Below are 22,108 nucleotides of genomic sequence, written 5' to 3' on the forward strand. Positions count from 1 at the left end.
AACAAATCCAGAGCACGCGGAACAAAACCAGGGACAGATGAAAAAAACAGGGCCTGAGCAACAAAACCAGAGCCCATGGAACAAAACCAGGGCCCGAGGAACAAAACCAGAGCCGGCGGGAGAAAACCAGAGCCCGAGGAAGAAAACCAGATCCGAGGAAGAAAACCAGATCCCAGGAAAAAAACCAGGGCCCGCGGGAGAAAAGCAGAGTCCGCGGGAGAAAAGCAGGGCCCGAGGAACAAAACCAGAGACCGAGGAAGAAAACCAGAACCCCAGGGACAAAACCAGAGCCCGCGGGAGAAAACCAGGGCCCCAGGAACAAAACCAGGGCCCCAGGAACAAAACCAGGGCCCCAGGAACAAAACCAGGCTTCCGTAGAACAGAACCAGGCTTCCGTGGAACAGAACCAGGGCCCGCGGAAGAAAAGCAGGGCCCCAGGAACAGAACCAGGCTTCCGTGGAACAGAACCAGGCTTCCGTGGAACAGAACCAGGCTTCCGTGGAACAGAACCAGGCTTCTGCGGGAGACAACCGGAGCCCGCGGGAGAAAACCAGAGCCCGTGGGAGAAAAAACAGAGCCCGCGGGAGAAAAAACAGAGCCCGCGGGAGAAAACCAGAGCCCGAGGAACAAAACCAGGGCCCCAGGAACAAAACCAGGGCCCGCAGGAGAAAAACAGGGCCCGCGGGAGAAAAACCAGAGCCCGCGGGAACAAAAAGATTTGACGTGCTTGACCTTGACGGCACATTTGTGCAAGACAGGGTCAAGGAATGGGGCATCCTCGGGGTCGCTGAGCCATGGCTGTGCTGGGGACACGCCAAAAACATGCCTCAGCACCAGAAAAACACACTTCAACACACAAAAACACACCTCAATGCGCTTAAAACACACATTTCTGCATCTCAATGCACTTGAAGTATGTCTTTACAGGCCAAAACATGCCTTGATATGCTTAAAATGTGTCTACACATTAAAAACATGCCTTGACACACTTACAACATGCCTTCACTTGTTAAAACATGAATCAATGCACTTAAAACATGCCTTTACATACTTAAGACATGTTTACATGCTAAAACATGCCTCGGTGCACTGTAAAAATGCTTTTACATGCTGAAACACGCCTCAAAGTGCCTAAAACACGTTTACAAACTAAAAACATAGCCTGACATGCTTAAAATAGGCCTTTACATGTTAAATACATGCCTTGATGCACTTAAAACATGCCTTTACATGCTAAAGCATGCCTCCACATGCTAAAAACATGCATTTACATGCTAAAAGCATGCTTTGATGTGTTTAAAACATCTTTACATGCTAAAACATGCTTCAATGAGCTTAAAACACACCTTTTCAAGCTAAAAACATGCCTCTGCACAAAAACATGCCTTGACATGCAAAAATGTGCTTTGACATAATTAAAACACGACTCTGACACACTAAAAACACGCCTTGACATGGTAAACGTATGCCCCAACATGATAAAACCAGCCTCAAAACACCCTAACATCCAGAAAACATGCCTCAACACCAAAACCACAGCCCAACATGCTATAATCACACCTTGACACACTAATAACACACCAGTAGGCACCATGTTGTGACATGGGGATATTGCAGGGTGACCTGGGGGCCCTGGACCAGGATTTGGGGCATTTTAGGGTAATTCGGGGGGGGGCTTAGGGGTCCCAAGGCAAATTAGAGCCATTTTGGGACAATTCAGGAGGGGATTTGGGGTCCCCAGAGCAGAATTTGGAGATATGTGGGGCAAATCTGGTGGGATTTGGAGTCCCTGGGCTGCAATTAGGGACAATTCTGGAGGGATATGGGGTCCCAAGGCAGAATTTGGGGCATTTAGGGGCAATTCTAGGGGGATTTGGGGTCCCCAGCACAGTATTCGGGGCATTTTGGGAATATTCTGGGATGATTTGGGGATCCTAGCACAGAATTTGGGGCATTCTGGGGCAATTCTGGCAGGATTTGGGGTCCCTGGAACAGATATTGGGGCATTTAGGGCCTCGGGGACGCACTTAGGAGCATTTTAGGGCCATTCGGGGGGGATTTGGGGGCCCCAGACTTGAATTTGGGGCTTTTGAGGGGCAATTTTGGAGGAATTTGAGGTATTTGGGGGCAATTCTGGGGGGAATTGATATCCCCAGGGCAAATTAGGGGCATTTGGGGGCAATTCTGGGGGGCTTTGGAGTCCCTAGGACACATTTTGGGGTTCTTCTGGTGGGATTTGGCTTCCCTGGGCTGCAATTAGGAGCAATTCTGGGGAGATTTAGGGCCCCTGGAACAGAATCTGGGGCATTTTGGAGGAATTTGAGGTGATTCTGGAGAATCTGGGGCATTGTGGGGCCGTTCCAAGGGAATTTGGGGTCCCCAGGGCAAGTTATGCGCATCTGGGGGCAATTCTGGGGGGATTTAGGGCACCTGGAGTCAATTTTGGAGTATTTCGGGGCAATTCTGGGGGGATTTGGAGTCCTGGGATCCCGTTGGGGTGATTCCAGGGGGATTTAGAGTCCCTGAAGTTCATTTGGGGGGATTTTGGAGCAATTCTGCGGGGATTTAAGGCATTTGGGGGCAATTCTGGCGGAATTTGCGGTCCCTGGATCAGAATTTTGAGCATTTTGGAGCGATTCTAGGGGGACTTTATGTCCCCATCACAAATTAGGGGCATTTTTTGGCAATTCTGGGGGATTTAGGGCCCCTGGAGTCCATTTTGGGGTATTTTGGGGCAATTCTGAGTGGATTTGGGGTCCCTGGAGTGCATGTTGGGGGTATTGTTGGGGGGATTTAGAGCCCCCGAGGTCCATTTGGGGGGATTTTGGGGCAATTCCAAGGGGATTTGTGGCTTCTGGGGTGCATTTAGGAGCATTTTAGGGACATTCTCAGGGGATTTGGTGTCCCTAGACCAGACTTTTGGGCTTTATGGGGCAATTCTGGGGGGATTTGAGGCATTTTGGGGCAATCCTGGGAGGATTTGGGGTCCATGCATCAGAATTTTGGGCATTTTGGGGCAATTCTGGGGGGAATTGGTGTTCCCAGAGCAAATTAGGGACATTTGTGGGCAATCCTGGGGGGATTTGGGTACCCCAGAACAGAATTTGGGGCATTTTGGGGCAATTCTGGGGGGATTTGGGATCTGCACAGCAGATCTAGGGCCATTTTGTGGTAATTCTGAATGGATTTGGAGTCCCCAGCCCAGAATTTGGGGCATTTGGGGGCTATTCCAAGGGATTTAGGACCTGGGAGGGGACCCAAGCATCCAGCTCCCCACTCACACCAACCCAACACCTCCCTGGATGCCTGGGTCCCACCTTGGCCACCCGTCCTTGCTCCAGCACCAGCTCCTGGGTCTTGATGTTCTTGTGTTCCTGCTCCTTCTCCTGTCATTTCTTGTGCCAGTAACAGATGTCCAGCGTGGGGCCCTTCTCTGGGGGAGAAGGGGGTCACAGGGAGACCCAGGCATCTGGGAGAAACCCCTGCCCCCACCCTGTCACCCCTCTGGTTCTGGGATCCCCCTCACCAAGGAGTCCGGGCATCCGGGCACACACCCCCAGAAAGGGACCCAGGCGTCCGGGACCCCTATTTCTCCCCCCTCAATCTCAACCAGAGCCCCCCCAACCCCCTAAAAGGGGACCCAGGCTCCCAGGCCCCCCCGGTCCCCCAAGAAGGGATCCCAACACCCACCCCTCCCCGCCAAAAGGGGACCCAGGCATCCCCATAGAAGCCACTCGGGTATCCCAGACCCCCTATTTCTCCTTCTCAAGATCAACCCAGGCCCCTCAAAACCCCTCCCCAAGAGGGACCCAGGCATCTGGGACCCCCCAAAAAGGGACCCAGGTGTCCAGGGACCCCCCCAAAAAAGGGACCCCAGCACCTAGGCTCACCCCGGCCCCGCAGGCAGTACCACTCCCGAATGGCCTTGGCCGTCTTCTCAGTGATGTTGACGCAGTCGCCTTGGAACCACTCGTTGCAGTTGTTGCACCCGCTGCGGGGGAGGGGAGCACCTCAGCCAAGGGACCCAGACGCCCGGGACCCCCCCACCCTCCCACATAAGGGACCCAGGTGTCTAAAGAAGCCCCATAAAGAGGAACCCAGTAATCCAGGGGGGACCCAGGCATCGAGGACTCCTCCACCCTAACGGACCCAGGCATCCGGGAGCCCCCCACCCTCCCCCATAAGGGACCCAGGCATCCAGTAGAGGCCCCAGGAGTCCGGGGAAGGGACCCAGGCATCCGGGGAAGCCCCATAAGGAGGAACCCAGGAATCAGGGGGACCCAGGCATCTGGGGAGGGGACCCAGGCACCCGAGGCTCACGTGCGCTTCCCGCAGGTGTATGCACTCTTCTGTGATGTCCAGACCAGGTCCTCTAGTCTGGTGTACTGTGTAATGGCCCGTATAACGTGGGACTGAAACCAAGAACTTCTGACAGACTAGCACAGACTTTTGAAAAATGTATCTAACCTTGATCCAGCCAGGATACACAGATTTCATTTCACTTCCATGGTTCACTTTATCAACAGGGGCCAAATTTAAATAAAATGCAGAAGTCACAAGAATTCAGTCCTCAGGCAGTGAAAAGAAATCTGAGAAACTGTTCAGGAAACTACTCTCTTGAAACAAATGCATTTTTCATGAAGCAAAATGAGAAAATAGTATTTGCTGTTGGGAACTTTGAACTGCCTTTGCCCTTATCCTCAGAATATTCAAAGAAGCAGATGCATTCACCCAACAGCATCATCAATTTCGGGCACTGGAATAAAAACGCTGTAGAACATTTCTAAAGGGACTCAATGTTTTTTCTCTCTTGGAAGAGCTCAGCTCTGCAGCATAAGCAAACATTTTCATTTCAGGTCACTGTATCTGACTTACTCTTCCTCATATCTTAGGCATTGTAGGAAGCAATAATCATCACGAACAGTGCCTACCCACACTCAAATTATTAATTGCAATCATAGATGAATTTTCCTATATTGCTTCAAATAAAGTGTGAATACATTTCACATTAATCTATGTCTGAAAAATAGCTCATGAATAATTCATTCAATGATAATTCCTCCAATCAATCAGAGAGTGATTTAAATACATTTTATTAGTGTTGGACTAACTGTTCATTATTGCTTCACTGAATTGCATGTGAGAAAATGTCAAAATTGTTCCAAACTCTTCTATTACTAGCAACTAAAATTATTCTTGCACCAGAATTTCCTACTCAAGGAAAAAAAAATCAGACTGGCTGCATAAAAATTCCCTACCGCTATCCAAATACACACACACATATATATATAAAAAAAAAAAAATAAATACCTATCTCTGAGGAAGAATAGGAGGTCTGTCCCACTTAGAGATGCAAACTCAGTGAGAGAAAGAAGCATCCCAAATCTAATCTCATGCAAACAAACCGCAAGCTTTTGTACGCACATCTTCTGGCTGTGGTTTTGAAAGTTTACCCCTTGGAGCATACCTGGCAGCAGGTGAAAGTGGTAAGTGCTCCAAATCCATTTCATGTAATCGCAACTGTGACCTCCCTGCCGCTGTCCTCTAGGAAAGAGTCTGAGACATGCCACGTGAGGAAAGTTGAAACCAATTGATTATTCATTTGTGTTATAATCATCCCCTCCTGGATTAAATAAGAGGCTTCCATTGCATAGCAGATTTCCACTTCACTAAATCCTGGGGTTTACTTTGCTTTTTCAGATTCATTTTTATCCTTCTTCCCCCCTCTTGCGCAAGCCTCACTGTCTTCCTTTTCAACTGCAATTATCACTTTTCAATACTAATACTTTCCCAAGCAGCCTAGATTTTCACCCCTTTGTACTGAACCAGATTCCTCAACATTTGATCCAGTAAGTGGCTTATTTTACCCTCTAATCTCTCATTTGCCACCTCTGCACACAACCTGGATCTTTCCCTACCTAAACAAGCCATTTTCCACACTCTCATTACCTCTTCCTTTGTACTTCTCACCTTCCTTCCCTAGTGCATAGGATTACCAATTCCGTTTCTCTCCAATAAACCTTGTTCTTTTCTTGGTTTACCTCTAATCTTATTTTCTCAAAATATATTTCAAGTCTTTTTTTTCCTATTTAATTCATGTTTAATGCTCAGGCTTTAGATGAGTTCTTTGAGCTGTTGCTTTATATAGTGTAACAAAGAAAATCAGTGATAATGAAAAAGCGTACCGAAATACACAAAACAGAAGTATAAAAGATTTGTTCCAATCTTTGCATGCACACATATAGTGTAGTTAAGCTATACTATCTCCCTACTGAGCTCTGATGAACCTCCATCTGTAGCGGTACACAAAATAGAAAAAGGCTTCCTTCCTTCTGGCCTTACAGAGAGAGGGAGGGAAGTTCTTAATGCCTCACGTTGAGTTAAAATTACCAGCTATTCGTAAGGTTAGAACCATTTTTATTTCGCAAATAAAGCGAAATTAGACAGCTTTGGATTAGACAGCCAGCATCACCAGACACAGACAGCCTGAATCCTACCACAGCCAAGTTTATTAAACTCCGAAGACAACTTGATGTGTTCCTTTAGACTTCACTGATTTTTCCCCCGTGCACGGCCCCCCCACAGTACCACCTCTCAGCCCCTCCGGGGCTCTGCAGCCCCCCCCCAGGCCAAACTCCCCAGATGCTCACAGCCCCTCCCCAGCCTGGAGCCCCCCCAGTCCCCTTCCCCGGGGCCTGCAAGTCCCCCCCCGCCTGCCCCACTCCTCAGCCCCCCATGCCCATGGCCCCTCAGACTCACTACCACCACCACCACGATGATTGATGATGAGGATGAGGATGAGGATGCCGATGCCGCCGCCGCCGCTGCTGCCTGGCTGCAGACCCTGCCGCGAGCCCCGTTGAAATAGCCTCCGCAGCCAATCAGCACACGGCTCCACCAGGCTGCCCACGCGGGGCACACGGGGAGTTGTAGTCCCCGCCCCAGAAGCACACATGCACGGTGTTTCATGCAGCGCGGGTGGCTGTGCAGGGACCTCTGTGCCATGGTGGTGATTGTGCAGGACCCTCGTGCGACAGTGGTGGTTGTGCAGGACCCTCGTGCAATGATGGTGGTTGTGCAGGACCCTCATGCAATGGCGGTGGTTATTTTTCTCAGCAGTAGCCTTGGGTTCAGGAGCAAAACAGCTGGTGTCTGATACCGCCACAGTGTACCGCCTCAAGGCCACCTCCAGTTCCTACGTGGCTCCCACAATGTGCGTGGACCCCCCCTGCAACAGGTGCAGATGTGCAAGGACCCCCGTGCAATGGGGACTGGGATTGTTATAAAGAAGTCTGATTCACTGTGTTCTTCTCTCTGCAGAGCCTCGTTCCGCAGGAGCAGCTCTGCGCCAGCAGCTGAAGGAGCTGGAGCCTCAGGCTGCAGGAGCTGACCCAGCCTGAACGTTCTGATAAATCTAACGCTGCAAACACAGAACTCACTGAATCCAGCAGATGGGAGCGGGACAAAGAAGAGAAGGACCAAGGAAACAATTCCTGGAATCACAGAAGGATTTGGGTGGGAAGGGACCTCTAAAGCTCATCTAGTCCAACCCCTAGCCGTAAGTAGGGACACACTCACCTGGACCAGGTTGCTCAGAGCCCCATCCAGCCTGACCTTGAACGTGTCCAGGGATGGGGCATCCACCACCTCTCTGGGCAACCTGCGCCAGTATCTCACCGCCCTCACCGTAAAACATTTCTTCCTAATACCTAGTCTGAATGCCGCTGGCAGGCAGGCACAAGCTGACCCTCGATGGCAGAGAGAAAGATAAAGGAGCACTGTGTAGCAAAGAAAGACGGGAGGCTCTGACGGAACAAGAAAGATGGAAAGGGAGATAAAGTGCTACAAGGTGCTGTGGAAAACAAGGAAGGTCTCAGGAGGCATCGTGACTGTGAGAAGCGGGGTGTTGAGGGGGGCTGACGGATAGGCTTGGGGATGACAAGAAGGAACTCGGGTGATCATCTGAGCAGAATACAGATGGTCTAGGGTGGCCGGGGACTGAACACAGGAATCCTAGATAGTGTAGAGGAACCAATGAGTGCTCTACGGCTCAAAGTGTTACAAGATGGATGTGGAGCACAAAGGAGGTCTCAAGAGGCATCATAACCAGGAGAAAAAATGTCACGAGGCAGCCAGAGAGACAGAAAAAGGATTGGGGACATGCTGATTAAATCCAGAGGGAATTTGAACCGAGTAAATGTCATCAGAGGGCCAGAGAACAAAAGAGGCACAGCTAGAGGGAAGAGTGGACCCAAATGACTGGGCTGGGTCACAGATATGGACTCAAGAAGTCTTCTGAGGGAACAAGAGGGGTGCAAGGTCCACTACAAAGCTAAAAGTATACTAAGGGCAACCTCAAAGGCATCAATAGGCATCATGACACCATTAGAAGGGTCCTGATTGGGCCAGAGAGACCAAAGGCGGCTCAGGAACACAAGGAGGAAGTCTGGAGGGGATTTGAACAGAGTACAGATGTCCTCAGGAGGCCGGGGACCAAATGGAGGCACCCTGGATGGCAGACAGGATGATAAGAACGCTCCAAGGCACAAACAAACTCGAGGACAAGGTTTGGAGGTAATAAGAGGGGATCAAAGGTGGCTACAGAGCTAAAACAGGGCTGTGGGACACAAAGAAGGCTTCAGGAGCCACAGTGACCGGGAGCGGAGGGGTCATGAAAGGCTCGGAGGGATAAGAGAGACTGAAAGGGAGGTAAAGCCCTACCAAAATGCTGTGAAGCGCAAGGAAGGTCTCAAGAGGCACCCTAGATGGCATAGAGAAGAAAGAGAATGCTCATTTTTGGGAACAGAGATCTTGGGCGTAATTGCGACAAAAATAGTCCAAAGGGGCCTTACGGAGCTAAAAGTGGAACATCTTGGACCTCGGGAGGCATCATGATGGTAGCAGAGGGTTCTGAGAGGGACAGACAAAAGAAAGCTCGAGGACATGATGAAGAAGTCCAGAGGGGACCTGAAAAGACTACAGCTGTCCTCAGGGATCAGGGACTGAACAGAGGTATCCTAGCTAGCATAGAGGACAACCTGAGTGTTCTGGAGATGACAGATGGCATCAGGAAAGGTTCTCAGGGAGCAAGAAGGTTGCAAAGTGCGCTACAGAGCCAAAACACAGCTGTGGGGCACAAGGACAGTCTCAGGAGGCATGATGACGGGAAAAGGGTGCTGAGAGTGAAAGAGGGACAGAAGGTGCCTCTGGGACACAATGCAAAACTCAAGAAGGTGTTCCAGCAACGTACAGATGTCCTCAGGGGATGAGCGACTGAATGGAGACATCCTAGATAGCAGTGAATAAGGTGAGAGCGCTCTGGGGAACAGAGAAAGCCTGAGGAAGGGTTTTGTCTGAATAAGAGAGACACCAAGAGGGCTGCACAGCTCAAAGGGTGCCATGGGGCATGAGGACGGTCTTGGGAGGCGTCATGACAGGAACGAGAGGGCTCTGGGGGGCGAGGGGAACATGGACATAGAGACAAACAAAGGATTGCTGACACAGTGAGGTAGTCGGGAGGGGATCTGAACAGAGTACAGATGTCCTCAGGGGACTGGGGACCAAACGGAGGCATCCGACATGGCGGAGGGAAGGTAAGAGTGCTCTGGGACAAAATGAAAGCCTGAGGAAGAGTTGTCTCTGAATAAGAAAGATACAAAGCCTGCTGCAGAACTAAAGGTTGGTGCATGGAACACAAGGACGCTCACAGGAAGCATCGTGACAGCAATAGAGGGGTGCTGAGGTGGCCAGAGAGACAGAAGGCGGCTCGAGGGCACAAAGGTCTGAACAGAGTACAGATGTCGTGAGGGAGACGCTGACCCATGGAGGCAAGCGAGATGGAGGAGAGGACAAAAAGACTGCTCTGAGGAAGAGGGACGCCCCGAGGAGATGTTCTGACAAACCGAGAGGGGTACAAATTACGCTCCAGCGATAAAAGCGTGCCAAGGAGACCCTCTAAAGCCTTGGGATGAACTGAGAGAAGAGGAAAAAAATAAAAGGCATAAAAAGAAAATTTACAAAGTGACAGGCTACAGGACAGATAAGAACAAATTAAAAAATTAACACAGTTAACTTGATAAAAGTAGACATTAAATAAAAATTTTAAAAACAACAGAGTATACGACAGACAGGAAAGAATTAAAAAGTAGCAATAGACAACTTGATAAAAGTAGACATAGAAAGAAAATTTCAAAAGCGATGGGGTACAGAACAGACAGGAAAAAAATTAAAAATAGGGACAGAAAACTAGATAAAAGTACACACAGAAACAAAAATTCAAAATTGAAGGCATTAAGAGAGAAAAAAATTAGAAGATAGGAAAAACAAACTAAATAAATGGACACATGGAAAGCAAATTTCAAAAGCAACATGACAGTGAGAACAGACAAGGAAGAACTAAAAACAGGGACAGGAACCAGATAAAAGCAGACAGAGAAATAGTATCATAAAAGGAACAGGATTAAGAAATTAAAGGAAGAAATTAAAAAATAGGAAAAGCAAGCAAAATTTTAAAAAGAAAAAAAAATTGAAAAGCGACAATATACAGGACAGACAAAATGAATTAAAAATATAGACAGTGACCTGAACTGGATAAAAGTAAAAATAGAAAGAATGTAAAAGCAACAAGATACAGAACAAACAAACAATAAATAAAAAGTAGGGATAGACATCTTGATAAAAGTAGACATGGGAAGAATATTTACAAAGCGACAACAGGACAGAGGAAAAAGTACAAACAAGGACTAGATAAACAGAAACGTAGCAAGAAAAATTAAAAAGCAATACAATACAGGACAGACAAGAAAGAATTAAAAAATAAAATGAACCACATAAAAGGAGACATAGAAAGAAAGCTTAAAAATCGACATCACTAAGGAAAGAGAAGAAAAAATTAAAAAATAAGGATAGAGTAAAAAAGACAGAAAAATAGAAAGTAAATTTCTAAAACAGCAGAGTACATGATAGAGGAAAAAAATAAAAAATAAAGATAGTGAGTTTGATAAGAGTAGACATAGAAAGAAATTTAATAAAATAATCAGGGTACAGAACAGAGAAGAAAAAAATGAAGAAATAAAGACAGTGAACTGCGTAAAAGTTTACACAGAAAGAAAGCTGAAATACTGGCATCATTAAAGGAAAGAGAAGAAAAATGAGAAAATAAGAATAGGGTGACACATAGAAAATTTAAAAAGCAGGACAAAGGGATAGAGAGAAAAAAAAATAGGGACAGGAAGAAAAGCAGAATAACCAAGAGAAGAAAAAAAAAACAGAAAGGGAACTGCACAGAGATGGGCAGCAGGACAGAGAGATGGAGAAAGAAAAAACAGGAACGAGAACAGGGACAGAGGGATAGAGAGGCAAAGAGAGGGACGGGGACCAGGACAGTGGGATATAAATGGAGAGGGACGGGGAGCAGAACACAAGATTGCAGAGAAAGAGGTCCAGGGAAGTGGAAGGAATGACAGAGAGAAAAAGAAGGGGGCAGGGAGCAGATCAGAGAGCTGGAGGAAGAAAAGATGCTGCTGGGGAGCCGGACAGGATGACAGAGCCAAAAGAAATGAATAGGAAGCAGGGCAGCAGGATGCAGACAGCAAAAATAATTGTAGGCAACAGGACAGAGGGATTGACAGAGAACTAAGGGACAGGGAGCAGGACAGAGGAATGGAAGGAAAAAATATTGATGAGCAACAGGACAAAAGGATGCAGAGAAAAAGAAAGAGGGAAAAGGAAGGAGGGAGAGAGAGAGAGAAAGATGGGGATAGAGCATGGGACATGGAGAGACAAAAAGCAGGACAAGGAACAGCACAGAGGGACTCAGGGCAGGGTGGGGGGAACCAGATGCAGATAAAGACAAAGAGATGGAAAAGGAAAGAAAACAATGATGGGCTGCTGGACAGAGATGGAGGAAGAAAAACTAGGGCCAGAGGAGGGAAGAGAGAAAGGAAAAAAAGGACAGCTAGCTGGACAGGGGGATATAACTAGAAACAAGGAGACAGGCAGCGGGACAGAGGGATAAAGGCAGAATAACCAGGGAGAGGAAGCAGGACAGATGGACAGTGAGACCAAAAAAACGGGCAGGGAGCAGGACTGAAAGATGGAGAAAGAACCATTAGGGGCACAGGGGTAGAGAGAGGAAAATACAGGCTGGAGGAAGGACAGAGGGACAGAGAGAGAGTGACAGAACCCGGACAGAGAGTGGGAGAAAGAAAAACCCGTGACAAGCACCAGGCCAGAGGCGGGGGGCAGGGGGAAAGGAGTACAGGAGGAAGGAGAGAGGGATACAGGAAACAAGCGAGGGACAGGGAGCAAGAAAATGGGATACAGAGAAAAAGAGAGGGATGGGGAGAAGGACACTGGAATAGAGAGGAAGCAAGAGCAACAGGGAGAATGACAGGGAGATGGAGCCAGAGGAAAAACAGGGACCAAAAGCAGGACAGAGAAATGGCAAAGGAAAATTAGGGATGGGGAGCAGGACAGAAGGGTGGAGAGACAACGAGGGACGCAAGGATAACAACAGAGAAAGAGGGAGGGAGAGAGGGAAGGAAGGATGAGGAGCAGCACAGCAGGATGGAGAAAGAAAGAGAGGGATGGGGAGCAGGGCAGAGAAATGGAGAAAGAAAATACAGTGATGGGGAGCAGGACAGGGGGCTAGAAAGGGAAAAATAAGACAAGAGAGAAGACCGAGGAGCAGAGAGAGAAAGAAAGGTCGAAAGAAAAGGTCAGAGAGGCAGCGAAATCAAGAAAAACAGGGACAAGGAGGCCTGCCGAGAGATGAAGCAAGAAAATGTAGGGTCGGTGAGCAGGACAGAGGGATAGAGAGACGGGGCGGGGGGAGGAGAGGAAGAACAAAGGAGCGACACAGATGGTGACAGGGCGCAGGACATACAAACAAAGAGAGAAAAAGGACAGGGAACAGGACAAAGGGATTGAGAAATAAAGAGAGGATCAGATCTGTACAAAGAGAGCAAGAAGGGGGAAAAAAAACAGCAATGGGCTAGAGGACAGAGACAGAGGAAGAGAAAAAAGGGCCAGGGAGCAGGACAGAGGAGGAGAGAAAGGAAAAAGGGAGAGCTGGCTGAACGGGGAGGTATAGCAAGAAGCAACTGGACAGGCAGCAGGACAGAGAAATAAAGGCAGAAAAAATGGGGACACGAAGCAGGACAGAGGAAGAGTGAGAGGAAACAAGGGGCAGGGAGCAGGACAGAGGTGGAGAAAGAAGCATTGGAGCAGAAGGATAGAAAGAGAAAAAAGAAAGACAGCAAGAAGGATGGGGGATAGAGGGGAGAAAGAAGGACAAGGAGCAGGACACTGATTGTCAGAGAAAGACAGGGACAGGGAGCAAGACAAGGTGATACAGAGAGAGAAAAAAGGGACAGGGAGGCAGGACAAAGTGAAAGGCAGCCAAAAATAAGAGACAGGGAGCAGGACAGAGATGGAGGGGAAAAAGCCTACAATGGGCAGCAGGAGACAGGAAAGGAGAAGAAAAAAACTGCACTGGGCTGCAGGACAGAAATGGAGTGAGAAAAAACAGTGACAGGGAGCAGGATAGAGTGACAGAGAACAAAAAAAACAAAGAGGGAACAGGGCAGAGAAACGGGGGGAAAGGCAAGGAGAAGGACAAAGAAATGGGGGGAGGACAGGAAGCAGGACAGGGAGATGGAACAAGAAAGGAAAAAAGGATGGGGAGGCAGAACAAAGGGAAAGAGAAACAAGGACAGGGAGCAGGGCAAAGGGATGGAAGATGAAAAAATAGTGATGGGCTGCAGGATAGAGACGGAGGAATTAAAAAATACACACAGGGGGCATGACAGAATGACAGAGAGAGAAAAAAGGGACAGAGAGTAGAACAGCATTGGAGGAAAAAACCAACTATGATGGGCAGTGGGAGAGAGCTACAGAGAAAGAAAAAATACTGAGGAAGAGAGCAAGGAAAGAATGGAGAGCTAGCTGGACAGGAGGATACAGTAAGAAAGGATGGGAGAGGGCATGGGACAGAGAGAGAAAGACAGAAAAGATAGTGAGAGGAAGCAGGGCAGAGGGACAGCAAGAAAAAAAAGGGACAGGGATCTGCACAGAGATGGAGAAAAAAGCAGCAAAGACAGACGAGAAGAGACAGAAAGAGCAACGGGGAGCAGGGCAGAAAAAGAAAAATCAGGGCAGCAGCGTGATGAGGATGGAGGAAAAAATCTGGGATGGTCAACAGGACAGAGAGGAATATGAATATGGGTAGGGAGTGGGACAAAGGGATATAGCAAGAAACAACAGGACAGAAAGCAAGACAGAGCAACAGACAAGAATAATAACAAGAGAGAGAAAGACAGAGACCATGAGAAGCACAGGGGGTTAGAGAAAGAAAAAGAGGTATTAGGAGCCCTGCAGAGAGATGGAGAACAAAAAAAAAAAAAAGAGGCAGGGAGCAGCACAAAGGGTCAGAGAGAGTAAGAGACAAACAGGAAGAAGGACTGGGACAGTGAAATACACAATGAAAAAAAACAGTGATAGTAAGCAAGACAAAGGGATAGAGAAAGAGATGGAAAGAGAAAGAGAGAGAGGAAGGCAGGGACACGGCGCGGCATGTACAGGCGCGGAGAGGAAAAGAATGCAAGGGAACAGGCCAAAGAAATTGTTGGGGAAAAAAAGACGGATGCAGATCAGGACAAAGAGATGGAAAAGCAACGCAGTGATGCCTACAGGACAGAGACAGAAAATGAAAAAAAAAAAAAGGGAGAGGGAGCAGGACACAAAAATAGAGAGAAGAGGAGAGGTACAGGGGAAGAGACAAAAAAGAAAAAAAACCTCACAAGAGCATGTGAAAGAGAGGGGGCCAGGAGAGAGGCAGGGAGGGCCCAGGATGCACAAGAGGGGAAACAGGGCCTCGAGGGCCCGGGACTCACCCCCACCGCAGCTCTCGCTCTTGGTGCTGCCAGGAGACTTTGACAGTTCAGACGCTTCTTTCTCCTTCTCTCCTCCCTTCCTCTTCTGCAACTCTGGTCGCTTGGCTGTCCTCCACCTAAGAGAATATATGGGTGTCTCACAGCTCTTACGAGATAAGGCTTCCTAGACAAGTATCCTTGCTCACTCATGCAATGGCTCGTGGCCGTACTGCGCTGTTGATGATGCATACGAACCCTGCGGTCCGTGTTGGCAGCCTGGCCTGCTGTGCACTACAAAGAAGGATCCTTCCTCACCCGGAGAGGCAGGCTCTTTCTTGCCTGCAGCAGGAGACAGCTGCCAGCCAGATGGCCTTCGATTTCTTCTTCTTTACGTTTCTATGGCATCTCCAGCTTCAGCCGCGGCAGCTCCTGTCCACAGCCGGTAACACCGCTTTTCAAGGAGCAGCTGGAAGCCCGCAGGAAAACACACGAAACCGGCAACAAAACTAGACCACGTGCCGTGCCGCGGGGGCCGCGGCGGTAGGAAGGACTACACCTCGTCGCACACGCCTAAGAGCAGCCCGGCAGCCGAGTCCGCAAAAACTGCACCTGCCGGCACGCACTGGCAAACACGGAGCAGCCCCGTCCGCGCGGCTCCCCGCGGCGCCGGCTCCGACCCGGCGCGGCCCGTCCGCGCGGCTCCCCGCGGCGCCGGCTCCGACCCGGCGCGGCCCGTCCGCGCGGCTCCCCGCGGCGCCGGCTCCGACCCGGCGCGGCCCCCTCCGCGCGGCTCCCCGCGCGGCGCCGGCTCCGACCCGGCGCGGCCCCCTCCGCGCGGCTCCCCGCGCGGCGCCGGCTCCGACCCGGCGCGGCCCCCTCCGCGCGGCTCCCGGCGGCGCCGGCTCCGACCCGGCGCGGCCCCCTCCGCGCGGCTCCCCGCGCGGCGCCGGCTCCGACCCGGCGCGGCCCCCTCCGCGCGGCTCCCGGCGGCGCCGGCTCCGACCCGGCGCGGCCCCCTCCGCGCGGCTCCCGGCGGCGCCGGCTCTGACCCGGCGCGGCCCGTCCGCGGCGCCGGCTCCGATCCGGCGCGGCCCCCTCCGCGCGGCTCCCCGCGGCGCCGGCTCTGACCCGGCGCGGCCCGTCCGCAGCGCCGGCTCCGACCCGGCGCGGCTCCCTCCGCGCGGCTCCCCGCGGCGCCGGCTCCGACCCGGCGCGGCCCCCTCCGCGCGGCTCCCCGCGGCCCCCTCCGCGCGGCTCGCCGCGGCGCCGGCTCCGACCCGGCGCGGCCCCCTCCGCGCGGCTCCCCGCGGCGCCGGCTCCGACCCGGCGCGGCCCCTCCGCGCGGCTCCCGGCGGCGCCGGCTCCGACCCGGCGCGGCCCCTCCGCCCGGCTCCCGGCGGCGCCCGCTCCGACCCGGCGCGGCCCCTCCGCCCGGCTCCCGGCGGCGCCCGCTCCGACCCGGCGCGGCCCCTCCGCCCGGCTCCCGGCAGCCCGCCGCTCACCTGTGCGGTGCCGACGCTGCAGTACCTGGCTTCGGCTACGAGACGACAGCAGCAGCGAGCACCCGCCGGACAGCGCTTGCCCAGGGGCGGCAGTGGCGCTGCAGTGCTGCACTTTGCATACGTCTGGCGACAGCGGTATTTCCTTACCGAGGAGCAGCAACGAGCGCGTGGGGAAACACCCCGCAGACACCGCAGCAGGGCATTGCTGTTACGGGTAGAGGCTAGCGTGCATCACAGGGACGCTACCGCGCATGCGCGGCTCCCGAACTGCAGTACCGAATTTTGTTCGCTCGGTGGCAGCAGGGAGCGCAGCAAAGCGCGCCACTGCGCATGCGCGGCACTCGCGCCGCAGTACCGAATTTTGGTCGCACGGTGGCAGCAGGGAGCACGGCAAAGCGCGCCACCGCGCACGCGCGAATCCCGAGCTGCAGTACCGAATTTCGGTCGCACGGTAGCAGCAAGGAGCGCGGCAAAGCGCGCCACCGCGCATGCGCGGCTCCAGAGCTTCACTACCGAATTTTGGTCGCATGGTGGCAGCAGCGAGTACGGCAAAGCGCGCCACCGCGCATGCCCGAATCCCGAGCTGCAGTACCGAATTTTGGTCGCACCGTGGCAGCAGGGAGCGCGGCAAAGCGCGCCACCGCGCATCCGCGGCGCCCGAGTTGCAGTACCGAACTTTGGTCGCACGGTGGCAGCAAGGAGCGCGGCAGAGAGCGCCACCGCGCATGCGCGGCGCCCGAGCTGCAGTACCGAATTTTGGTCGCACGGTGGCAGCAAGGAGCGCGGCAGAAAGCTGTGATTTTGCTCCTCTAGCTCTCGTTGTCTTCCTCGGGCTCTGGTTTTCTTCCTCGAGGGCTAGTTTTGTTCCTCGGGCTCTGGTTTTGTTCTTCCAGCTCTGCTTTAGCTCCTCGGGCACTGGTTTGGTTCCAAGGGTCTCGTTTTGTTCCTCGGACCCTCCATTTGTTCCTCAGTCTCTGGTTTTGTTCCTCAGGCTCTAGTTTTCTTCCTCGAGCTCTGGTTTTGTTCCTCGGGCTCTGGTTCTGTTCCTCCAGCTCTGGTTCTGTTCCTCCAGCTCTGGTTCTGTTCCTCCAGCTCTGGTTTTTCTACTCGGGCTCTGGTTTTGTTCCTCGGGCTCTGGTTTTTTCCCTCGGGCTCTGGTTTTGTTCCTCAGGCCCTGCTTTTCTTCCTCGGGCCCTGCTTTTCTTCCTCGGGCTCTGGTTTTGTTCCTCAGGCTCTGGTTTTGTTCCTCGGGCTCTAGTTTAGTTCCACAGGCTCTGGTTTTATTCCTCGGGCCCTCCTTTTGTTCCTCGGTCCCTGGTTTTCTTCCTCGGGCTCTGGTTTTCTTCCTCGGGCTCTGGTTTTCTTCCTCAGGCTCTGGTTTTTTCCCTCGGGCTCTCGTTTTGTTCCTCGGGCCCTGCTTTTCTTCCTCGGGCCCTGCTTTTCTTCCTCGGGCTCTGGTTTTGTTCCTCGGGCTCTGGTTTTGTTCCTCGGGCTCTGGTTTTGTTCCTCGGGCTCTAGTTTAGTTCCACAGGCTCTGGCCTGTGGGCCCTACTTTTGTTGTGTGATTAGACCTGGTGTGCTTCATTTGTGGCAAGTCCACCGAGCACCCAGGCCTGAATAAAACAATTTCTCTCCTGAGCGTGTGGAATTGGTTCCTTCCACGCCGGGCACGAATCCGCTTTTCGGACAACACCTAGCCCCCAGCACCCGCACCAGCAGCACCAGCAAGCCCAGTGCCCAGCACACAGCAACCTCAGGGCCCAGCACCCAGCGGTGCCCGCCACCCGGACATGCCCAGCACCCAGCAACCCCAGTGCACAACACCCAGCACCCCCAGTGCCCAGAAACCAACACACGCACACACCCAGCACGCCCACCGCCCAAAACCCAGCAGCCCAACATGCCCAGCACACAGCACCACCACCGCCACCACCCCCACTGCCCAGTACCCAGCACCCACACATGCCCAGCACCCAGACATGCCCAGCACACAGCACCAGCACCGCCCACCACCCCCACTGCCCAGTACCCAGCACCCACACATGCCCAGCACTCAGACATGCCCAGCAGGCAGCTTCTCTGCTGCCCACCACCCAGCATCCCGACCGCCCAGCACCCAGACATGCCCAGGCCCCGCCACACAGCACCCACACTGCCCAACACCCAGCACTCACACATACCCGGCACAACCAGGGCCCAGCACACAGCACACGCACATGTCAGGAATCCAGCACCCTCTCAGCACAGCACCCAGCAACCCCAGCACAGCCACCCAGCACCGCATATGCCCAGCATGAAGCACCGCATATGCCCAACACCCAGCACCCAGTACCTCCAGTACCCAGCATCCAGCACCAAGACATACCCTGCACTCAGTTATGTATAGTAGCCAGCAATACCAGGGCCCAGCACCCCAGTACCTAGAACCCAACACTGCCACTGCCCAACACCCACCACCCGGACGTGCCCAGCACACAGCACCCCCACTGCCCCACACAGCCAGCACCCAGTACCCAGCACCCAGACATGGCCAGCACCCAAACATGCCCAGCACTCAACACACCACTGCCCAGATCCCAGCAAACCAGCCCCCAACATCTCCAGTGATCAGCACATAGCACCCGGACATGCCCAGCACCCAGCACCCGCAGCGCTCAGCATCCACCACCCCCAGTGCTCTGTACTCAGCACACCAAACACCTACCATCCAGCACCCCCACACGTCTCACACGCAGCATCCCCAGTGCCCAGCAACCAGCATACCCAACACCCACCATCCAGCACCCCCACACGTCTCACACCCAGCACCCCCAGTGCTCTGTACTCAGCACACCAAACACCCACCATCCAGCTCCCCCACCACCCAGCACCCCCAGTGCGCAGTACCCCGCACCCAGACATGCCCAGCACCCGGACATACACAGCACTCAGCACTGTCCTGCTTCCGGCTGGGACAGAGTTAACTTTCTTCCCAGTAGCTTGGGGGGTGTGCTGGCTTTTGGGTTTGGTGTGAGAGGAGCGTTGATGGCCCCTTAATGCTTTGGCTGTTGCTGGGCGGTGCTTGCACCGGGAGACTTTTGTTCTCTCTTTTCGGCCTCCCACAGGAAGCTCGGGGGGGGGTGGGGGGTGGCGGGGAGGGTGGGGAGCACAGCCGGGGTAGTTGACCTAGCTGGCCAATGGGGTATTCTATAGCATGTGACATCCTGCTCAGTATAAAAAATGGGAGGGGGCGGGGGAGGGGGCTCTCCCCCCCCCGTTCACGACACGCGGTCGGCAGCGGTGAGCAGTTGCATTGTGCATTGCCTGCTTTGTATCGTCTGTTGTTGTTGTTGTTCTCATTGTTATTATTACTGTTCTACTTCGTTTTATTTCAATCATTAAACTGTTTTTATCTCAACCCGGGAGCTTTCCTACTTGTGCCCTCCCGATTCTCTCCCCAGTCTCACGGGGTGGAGGGGGGAGGTGAGCCAGTGGCTGCGTGGGGTTTATTTGCAGGCTGGGGTTAAACCAACACATGCACCCATCATACCCTCCACCCAGCACTGCCAGGGCCCAGCACTCCCATGGCCCAGCACTGATTCCCACACATGCACACAACCCAGCACATGCACCGCCAATGCACAGCACCTCGACATGCCCAGCAGCCCCGGAGCCCAGCACACAGCACCCAGCAGCCCCAGCACCAGGACATGACAAGAAGCCAGTCCCCGCAGTGCCCAAGAACCCACGACTCAGCAACGGAACATGCCTAGCACCAGGCACCACCAATGTGTAGCAAGGAGTGCTAGGTGTGGTGCGTATGGCACATTTGGGGTGCTGGAGCTGGCTGGGTGTTGGGCAGCTGAGAAGGGTCTATCAAGGGGAGGTGAGAGCCACCAGCATCTTTCAGTCCTGCCTGTTAGTTTATGGGAGCCCGAAGAGGGGATCGACTGCTTTGCAGTTGGGCTGTGGTAAGGTTGCTGGTTGGGTGGTAGAGCGAGAGCAGCTCCCTCGGAAAGGGCTGCCACGAAAGGCAAGAGCCAGAAACAGCTTTCAATCCTGGTTCTTTCTGTGTTGGAGCGCCCTCTGGTGGGAAGCCGTTTACGAAATGGGCTCGAGAGATGGTAAGGCAAAGGTTGATATTTAGGTTTGAGAATAACGGAGAGGGGTGGTGGGACCGGGAAGGGTCCCGTGGTGGGTCCATGTGGTGGGTGGCGTTAACTAATGCAGAAGGATCTCGTTATCTACGCAGAACCTCAAACTATCCCTTATCCACCTCAGAGGCAAGTTCCGAAACGGCCACCCACCTCCTCCGGCTCAGGCACAGAAATAGCCAGGAATCAAGGACGATGCTGGCCCTCACGATCTCTTGGCAGCCCCTTCTCAGCCCCACCAATACCAGGGCTCTGTATCTGTTCTCCCACTTAGCCTCGACAGATCCTTTACCCTCATCAGGGCAAAGCGCCGCAGCGGCCACACTCCACATGGGGCTTGGCACTGAGATAGCCAGGAATCAAGGGTGGTGCTGGCCCTCACCTTCCATTTGCAGTCCCTAGGCAAGCCCACCAACACTGGGGCTCTGTGCCTGTTCTCCCTCCTAACCTCAACCTAGCCGGGACCCTCATCAGGGCCAAGCTCCGAAGTGGCCACCGGCCACATGGAGCTAGGCACTGAAGTAGCCAGGAACTAAGGCTGATGTTGGCCCTCACGGTCCCTTGGCAGCCCCTTCTCAGCCCCACCAACACCGGCGCTCTGTGTCTGTTCCCCCAGTTATCCTCGACATATCCCTTCCCCTCATCAGGGCCAAGCTCCGAAGCGGCCACCCACCACATGGGGCTCTGGGGCAGACGTGGCCAGGAATGAAGGCTGATGCTGGCCCTCACGATCTCTTGTCAGCCCCTCCTCAGCCCCACCAACCCCTGCCCCCTTCTCTTTGGTCTCCCACCTAAACATCAACCTACATCTTACCTTCAGCAGAGCCAGGCTCTGAAACGTCTACCCACCAGATGGCGCTCCAACACAGAGGGAACCAAGATGACTGGCGTTCGTTGCACTCGCCTGCCCCGGCAGCCCTTTGAGGTGTCCACCACCACCGGGGCTAGGCGCTTGCCGTAGCACTCAACCATCAACCTTGCCGCAGCCCAACTGCAAAGCAGACAAGCGCCCCGTCGAGCTCCCACACACGTTTTGCCAGGACTGAAATATGTTCGCAGTGCTCACCTTCCCTTTACAGCCCCTTCTCAGCTGCCCAGCACCCAGCCATCTCCAGCACCGCAAATGCGCAACATCCAGCACACCTAGCACCCCTTGGGATCTTTGGCAGTGCTTGGTGCTGGACATGTGTCGGTGCTGGGTCGTGGGGGTACTGTGTGCTAGGCCCTGAGTGGAGTGGGTTCTGGACAGGTCTGGGTGCTGCAGTTGCTGGGTGTTGGGCATATCTGGGTGCTCGCCATGTCCCTGTGCTGGGCACTGGGAGGATTTGGTGCTGGGAATGGGCAGGCGATGATCGTGCCTGGGTGGTGGATGCTGGCTACAGGCAGTGCTGGGCACTGGCTGCGCTGGGTGCTGGTCATTGGGGGTACTGCGTTCCAGGGACTGGGCATGCGGGGTGCTGGACATCTCTGGGTGCTGAGCATGTCCAAGTGATGGGTCCGGGGCACTGGGACTGCTGGGCAGTGGGGGTGCTGGGGACTATGCATATCAGGGTGCTGGGCATGCCTGTGTACTGAGTGCTTGGCGCTGGGTTCTGGATGC

The 22,108-nt window shown here is 53.2% G+C and overlaps 1 long non-coding RNA gene across 1 annotated transcript; it reads right to left on the bottom strand.

Moving 5' to 3' along the window:
- Positions 1-6,740: 6,740 nt before the first annotated feature.
- Positions 6,741-15,215, bottom strand: LOC142076971 (uncharacterized). Its single transcript, XR_012671465.1, has 3 exons — positions 15,129-15,215; positions 14,895-15,010; positions 6,741-7,228 (listed from the first exon to the last, which is right to left on the bottom strand). It is a non-coding gene; the product is annotated as an uncharacterized LOC142076971 (long non-coding RNA).
- Positions 15,216-22,108: the final 6,893 nt, after the last annotated feature.

Source organism: Calonectris borealis, unplaced genomic scaffold (genome assembly GCF_964195595.1).
Source record: "Calonectris borealis unplaced genomic scaffold, bCalBor7.hap1.2 HAP1_SCAFFOLD_129, whole genome shotgun sequence".
In the NCBI taxonomy this organism is placed as follows: domain Eukaryota; kingdom Metazoa; phylum Chordata; class Aves; order Procellariiformes; family Procellariidae; genus Calonectris; species Calonectris borealis.